This window comes from Nicotiana tomentosiformis, chromosome 8, assembly GCF_000390325.3.
Source record: "Nicotiana tomentosiformis chromosome 8, ASM39032v3, whole genome shotgun sequence".
NCBI lineage: Eukaryota > Viridiplantae > Streptophyta > Magnoliopsida > Solanales > Solanaceae > Nicotiana > Nicotiana tomentosiformis.
The window spans coordinates 104,960,966-104,969,205 of NC_090819.1; positions in this window are offsets into that span (position 1 = coordinate 104,960,966).

An 8,240-nucleotide genomic window follows, 5' to 3' on the forward strand; every position below is an offset into this window, starting at 1 on the left:
TTGGCACACACACTAGTAGACGCTATGGTTTTGGGATTTTCACTATTGTTATGATTGCACTTAGCTGCTTTCGTCGTATTTATTTAAATTTGTTGTTTCATAACCGTTTAATTAATGGAAATCTAATTACTTGGGAACTTATTAAAAGAGAAATCACGTGGTTAGTTCACTGTTGGCTTGCATAGCGATAGAGCTACGCGCCATCACAGCCTATAGGAGAATTGGGTCGTGACAACATGGTATTAGAGCACTAGGTTCATGTAGGTCTCACAAGTTATGAGCAGACCTAATAGAGTTTTGCGGATCGGTGCGGAAACGTCCGTACTTATCTTCGAGAGCTATAGGGTGTTAGGAAACAACTATTTTTTTATCTCCTATCGTGCAGTTGATGTGGTACTATGTATATTTCTCTTATTCTCTCACATATGGAGAGAACGAGCGCAGCGGATGTTCCAGACCCGGGAGGAGCTACTCCCCTATTGTTAGAGGCCGAGGCAGAGGCCGATGGAGGGCTCCAACCCGTGGTAGGAGATGAGGACGTCCCAGAGTTGCCCCTACTATGCCACCAGTGGATCCAGTAGAGGATCATATTATTGAGGAGCAGGGCGAGGTGCATGCAGCAGAGCCAGACCTAATGGATTTCATGTCCGCACCAAGATTTCAGGAGGTCATGGGTAGTATGCTACGGTTCATGGATTCTATGACACAGGCTGGTTTATTTCCAACAGACCTACCATATCTCAGGCGGGAGGGGGAGCACAGACCCCTACCTCTCAGGCTCCAAGGCATGCAGCTGCCGTATATCAGACCCTGGGCGCGCTACCCATGGGTGGAGCTCAGCCAGTTGTAGCAGCTATACCTGAGCCCATACCAGCTGCGGCCGGCGATCCGCATAGGCTATTGAACAGATGGACCAGGCTACAGCCTCCTACTTTTGAAGGTGAGCGACACGAGGACTCCCAGGACTTTACTGACCGGTGCAGGGACAGACTGCACAACATGAGGATATTGGAGTCCCATGGGGTGGATTTTACTACTTTCCAGCTGGAGGGCAGGGCCCGTAGGTGGTGGTAGTCATATCTTCTCGGCAGACCAACAAGTTCTCCTTCCATGACTTGGGACCAGTTCACCCGCCTCTTCTTGGACAGATATATTCCACCCTCTCAGAGGGAAGAGTTGCAATTTCAGTTTGAGCAGCTCCAGCAGAGCCAGATGTCAGTGACCGACTATGAGGCGAGATTCTCTGAGTTGTCTCGTCATACACTTATGATACTTCCAACCGATGCAGAGAGTGTAGAGGTATGTTGCAGGATTTCACTCTACCAGCCAGGCCACTATGGCCCGAAAGGTTGAGATGGGGACTTCTTATGAGCTAGTTATAGAGATAGCTCGGAGGATCGAGGGTACACGTCAGCATGGTCGGGAGCAGGCTACGAGGGATAAGCGGTATCAATATTCTAGAGAGTTCAGTGGTGCCCCCACTGGAGGCAGGGGTCAGTTTGTGAGGGGTCAGTCTAGCAGGCCCATATATCTAGCACAACCGCCTTCTCAGAGTGCTCCAGTGTGACTCTATTTTAGTGCCATGCCAGAGAATTCCTACCAGCCACCAGCTATTCCTGGTTCCTCCAGTGGGTATTTAGGCCATCAGGGCCAGACTTCCGGTCAGCAGTCTGCCGTTTCGAGAGGTTGTTATGAGTATGGGGATCCTAGCCACATAAGAGGTTTTGTCCCAGGCTTCGGGGCAAGTTAGTACAGCAGGGTCGCTAGCCCATGATTACAGCACCAGCTGCCCCACCAGCCGTCCGTCCACCTAGAGGCGGGGGCAGGTAGGTAGGGACGTCCTAGAGGTGGAGGTCAGAAATGTGGAGGCCAGTCAGGTGGCGCTCCAGCTAGATTCTATGCTTTTTTGGCAAGACCAGATGCAGTTTCCTCATATTCTGTGATCACATGTATTATTTTTGTGTGTGGTAGGGATGTTTCGGTAGTATGTGGCCCAGGGTCTATGTATTCATATGTTTCATCTCTGTTTGCTCATTTCTTAGGTGTTCCTCATGAGTCCTTGAGTGCTCTTATCTATGTGTCCACTCTTGTGGGCGATTCTGTTGTTATGGATCGGATCTATGGGACCTGTACTATTACATTCTATGGTTATGAGACTAGAGCGAATCTTTTGTTGCTCGATATGACCGACTTTGAGGTCATCCTGGGCATGGACTGGATATCTCCATATCACTCCATCCTTGATTGCCATGCCAATACTGTTACCTTGGCGATGCCAGAGTTTCCTATATTAGAGTGGAAGGGTTCTTCTGTCAGTATATCGAGTCGGGTTATTTCCTTTCTAAAGGCTCGACGTATGGTTGAGAAGGGGTGTTTGGATTATCTAGCTTATGTTTGGGATACTACTGCAGAGACTCCAGCGATTGATTTAGTGCTTGTGGTCTGGGAGTTCTCCGATGTGTTTTCTTTCGATCTTCCAGGCATGCCACCAGATCGTGATATCGATTTCTGTATTGATTTGGCTCCAGGTACCCAACCTATTTCTATTCCACCGTACCGCATGGCTATGAAAGAGTTAAAGGAATTAAGGAACAGCTTGAGGATTTACTAGAGAAGTGGTTCGTCAGACCAAGTATGTCTCCTTAGGGCGCACCGGTGTTATTTATGAAGAAGAAAGATGGGACTATGTAAATGTGCATCGATGTCCCAAAAACGGCTTTCCAGACTAGATATGGCCATTATGAGTTTCTAGTGATGTCCTTTGGCTTGACTAACGCCCCGACGACATTTATGGATTTGATGAACCGGGTGTTCAGGCCTTATATTGATACGTTTGTCATTGTCTTCATTGATGACATTTTGATCTACTCACGCATCATGGAGGAGCACGAACATCATTTGAGAGTGGTACTTCAAACTATGCGGGAATAGAAGTTATATGCCAAGTTCTCCAAGTGTGAGTTTTGTTTAGATTTTGTAGCATTCTTGGGGCATGTCGTATCAGGCGAGGGTATTAAGGTTGATCCCAAGAAGATCGAGGCAGTTCAGAGTTGGCCTCATCCCACCACAATGACCGAGATCAGGAGCTTCTTGTGGTTAGCAGGTTATTGTCGCCGGTTTGTGAAGGGCTTCTCATCTATTGTAGCACCTTTGACTACATTGACCCAAAAGGGTGCTCCGTTCCAATGGTCCAATGATTGTGAGGTGAGCTTTCAGAAGCTCAAGACCGCATTGATTTCAGCACCGATGTTGGTGTTGCCTTCCGGTTCAGGGATGTATACTGTGTATTGCAACGCTTCACGCGTTGGTTTAGGTTGTGTATTGATGCAGGAGGGGTGAGTTATGGCATATGTTTCACGTCAGTTGAGGCCCCATGAGAAGAATTACCATGTACATGATTTGGAGTTGGCCGCAATTGTTCATGCTCTTAAGATCTGGAGATATTATCTTTATGGGGTGTCCTTTGAGGTTTACATCGATCATCGCAGCTTGTAGTATTTTTTCAAGCAGAGGGATCTCAATTTGAGGCAGCGTAGATGGCTTAAGTTACTAAAGGATTATGATATTACCATCCTTTATCATCCGGCAAGGCGAATGTAGTTGCAGATACCTTGAGCAGAAAGGCAGAGAGTATGGGTAGTTTGGCATTCATTTCAGCGGAGGAGAGGCCACTAGCTTTGGACATTCAGTCCTTGGCTAACAGACTTGTGAGGTTGGATATTTCATAGCCCAGCCGAGTTCTTGCATGCGTCGTCGCTCAGTCTTCACTATTCGAGCAGATCAAGGCTCACCGATTTGATGACCCACACTTGTTGGTTCTCAGAGATACGGTACTGCAGGGTGGTACCAAGGAGGTTACTCTCGGTGAGGATGGTGTTCTTCGACTCCGGGGTCACTTATGTGTTCCTAATGTCGCTGGCTTGAGGAAGAAGATCCTAGAGGAGGTACACAGCTCACGGTATTCTATTAATCCAGGTGCTACAAATATGTATCGCGACCTGAGGCAGCATTATTGGTGGCGACGGATGAAAAGGTACATAGTTGAGTATGTTGCGAGGTGTTTAAATTGCCAGCAGGTCAAGTATGAGCATCAGAGCCCAGGTGGCCTACTTCAGCAGATGACTATACCTGAGTGGAAATGGGAGCGCATTACTATGGACTTCGTAGCTGGGTTGCCGCAGACCTTGCGGAAGTTTGATACAATTTGGGTCATTGTTGATAGGTTGACCAAGTCAGCACACTTCATTCCGGTTGTGACCAAGTACTCTTCAGAGAGGTTGGCCTAGATTTATATTCAGGAGATTGTTCGGTTTCATGGTGTGCCTATCTCCATTATATCAGATAGAGGCCCACAGTTTACTTCGCATTTCTGGAGAGAAGTACAAAGTGAGTTAGGGACTTGTGTAGAGCTTAGCACAGCCTATCATCCGCAGACCGACGGGAAGTTGGAGTGGATAGTTCAGATCTTGGAGGATATACTCAGAGCATGTGTGATTGACTTCAAAGGGCAGTGTGATCAATTCTTGCCTTTTGCCGAGTTTGCTTACAACAACAGTTATCAATCCAGCATTGAAATGGCTCTATTTGAGGCTTTATATGTTTGATGATATCGTTCTCCCATCGGATGGTTTGAGCCCGACGAGGCTAAGTTATACGGTACTGATTTGATGAAGGATGGCTTGGAAAGGGTAGAGTTGATTCAGGAGCGACTTCGCACAGCACAATCCAAATAATAGAGTCGGATAAGAAGGCGAGTGATCTATCGTTTATGGTAGGCGAGAAGGTCCTCTTGAAAGTCTCACCGATGAAGGGAATCATGAGGTTCGGGAAGAAGGGCAAGTTGAGCCCAAGGTTTATAGGTCTGTTCGAGGTGTTTAGACGAGTTGGGGAGGTAGCTTATGAGCTTGCTTTTCCTCCCAGTCTATCGAGAGTTCATCCGGTTTTCCATATGTCTATGCTCTGGAGGTACCATGCCGACATGTCACACGTGTTAAACTTCAACACAGTTCAGTCAGATAAAAGCCCGGGTTTTGAGGAGGAGCCAGTTGCCTTTGTTAATAGGCAGGTACGCCAGTTGAAATCCAAGAGGATATCTGTGGTAAAGGTTCAGTGGAGGGGCCAACCAATCGAGGAGGTGACCTGGGAGTCCCAGGAGGACGTGCGGAGCGGATATCCACACTTATTCAGCACTTCAGGTATGAATCTAAACTCATTTGAGGACAAACGTTTGTTTAAGAGGTGGAGAATGTAATGACCCGACCGGTCATTTTGCTTTCTAGAACCCTGTTCCCCTAAATAAGACTTCTCGTACTTGCTTTTTATGATTTATGATTTGCGGGGATGGTTGGTTCGATATTTGGAAGAGTTTGGGTTGAAATCAGAACACTTGGTTCCTTAAGGTTGGCTTAAAAGGCCAAGTTTGACTTCGGTCAATATTTTGAGTAAATGACCTCGGAATCAGGATTTGACAGTTCCAATAGGTTCGTATGATAATTTCGGACTTGGGCGAATGTTAGGATTGGGTTTTGGATGACCCGGGAGCGTTTTGGCGCCTAATAGTGAAAGTTGATTATTGAAGAACTTTGAAGCTCTTTAAATTTGGTTTAGAGCGGCTTTTGGTGATATCGAGGTCCAAACAGAATTCTGAGACCGATAATAGTTCTGTAATGTCATTTAAGACTTGCACGCAAATTTTGATGTCATTCCAAGTAGTATAAATACGTTTCGTCGCATTGGAAGTAAATTGAAGAACTTGAAGTTCAAGGTTTGATTCAATTTGGTTTTGGGGTATGATTCTTGGTTTCGTTGTTGTTTTTCGTATTTCGAGAATTCGAGCAAGTCCGTATTATGATTATAGACCTGTTAGTGCCTTTGGACAGGGTCCCGAGTGGCTCGGGTAAGTTTCGGACCCCTCAAAGCAATATGCAAGAAACGAGAATTGCTTAGTTCTGGTTTCCTTCTACGCAAAAGCTAAAGGACCACCGCGTTTGCGTAGAAGGAGTTGGGGCTGGGGGAAAATATGCTACACATTCACGATAGTTGGTCCGCGTTCGTGAAGGTCTGGGCCAGTGACCTTCGCGTTCGCGTGAGGCGACTCGCGTTCGCGTAGAGTAGCTGGGTTGAGCTGGGCTGGGGGGCCGCTTTGTTCTTCGCGTTCGCGAAGTAACCCTCGCGTTCGCGAAGGGTAGGCCAAGCCAGCCTCCGCGTTCGTGAGACCCTGGTCACGTTTGTGATGAAGGGTCTTCACAGGGCCTGAGTCAATTGCCTTCGCGAACGCGAGGCCCCTTTTGCGTTCGCGAAGAAGGGGAGCAACTGGGCAGTTAGTTTAAAATCGGGACTTAGGCATTTTTGGGGTCATTTATTACACTCTTGGGCGATTTGGGAGCTCTTAAGGAGGGGATTTTGACCTAGCTTCGTGAGGTAAGTAATTTCTTCCTAATGTGAGTTTAATACATAGTTTATGGGTAGATTATAACATGTAAATTAGTAAAAATCATGGGTTTAGAGGAAAACCTAGGTTTTTGATAAAAATGGAGTTTTACCACGAAAATGGTTATGGAACTTAATGAAAATCATATATTTTTGTTTCTAAGGTTATGGGTAACAACTTTCTTCGAAAATTTTCCGAATCCGAGCACGTGGGCCTGGTGGTAAATTTTAGGAATCTTGCATTTAGTGTTGGGAAATTACTTATATAGTAGGGATACAAACTTTTAAGCCTATATTGATTAGTTTCTACACTATTTGGATAGTTTTGGATTGCTCGACACCAAATTGAGGGTTTGGGCATAGCTTGGACCGGAAAGTAGGCCTTAAAGCGAGGTAAGTCTCTTTTCTAACCTTGTAAGAGAGAACTTTCCCTATAGGTGAACTTAATTTATATATGATTATTTGTGGGGGCTACGTACGCACGAAGTGACGAGAGTCCGTACATAGCTACTATTCTTGTTATGTCCGGGTAGTTCTAGGCTTACACCATGCTTTGGTGGGTACCGTTATTTGAACATAATTGTTTATTTGCATTGAATGGAACTGAGTTGAGGATTTCAAGATTTCAAAGGTTTCAAGTAAATTAATATTATAAAAAGAATTGAGAAAAATTATGTTATATTTATATTTAATCGCGTCGCAAGTATATTCCGCGAGCGGGGTGACTATTTCTACTACTCTCATGGGAGCGGGCCGTTCGCCTCGACAGGTTAATAGATGCATCTATGGTTCGCGCCGTGCGACCCTCGGCAGTGCACAATTTACATTTTTATGTTAGATCGGGCCGAACGTCCTCGGTGGAATTTGTGTGTGATAATAGAAGTGGAAGCCTCTTTTTATAATTGGTATAAATTTACTGTTTTAAAGATTATTTGTGTAAAATGAAGGAAGTATTTTGGTTTCTTAGATATGATGGGAGAACTGTAAAGTTATTTCTTGTTTTGAGTTTATTATTAGTTCTGTGTATCATGCTTATTTAGAATCACATATTATTATATTGTTGGCCCTAGTGAGTGTCGAAGTCAACCCCTCGTCACTACTTCTTCGAGGTTAGACTAGATACTTACTAGGTACATATTTTTATGTACTCATGCTACACTTCTGTACTTGATTGTACAGGATTTGAGGCAGGTGCATCTGGCCACCAGTTCAACACGTAGATTAATTTCCCAGCTCGAGACTTCCCGGTGAGCTGTCCTTTTGAGCCGTTCTGCAGCAGCTGGAGTCTCTCTTATGTTCTTTTATTTTCTGTCTATTTTCTTTCAGACAGTAGGCTAGCATTGTTTTGTATATTCTACTAGATTTTCCCCATACTTGTGACACCAGGTCTTGGCACACACACTAGTAGACTTATGGTTTTGGTTTGCTTATATGATTACGATTATTACTAATTGCTTCCATTAATTTATGTTAAAATTGCAAATCCTAAATGTTTTTTTTAAATAAGAAAAAGCTATCGTTTACAAATTTATCTAAGCGGGAAATCACTAGTTAATCATTGTTGTCTTTCCTAACAATGGTATTAGGCGACATCACGGCCTATAATGGAATTGGGTCGTGACAATTGTGCTTCTGCGATGGCCATACGCGCACCTGCGGGCGAGCTGCTTCTGCATTTCGTCTTGCGCTTCTGCGGTCACGCAGGTGCGTAAAATGCGTCGCACATGCGGCCTTTGCCCAATCTGACCAATGTCGCTTCTGCGATGAAGCTTCCGCACAAGCAAGAACACCAGCAAACCCAAAAATCCAGC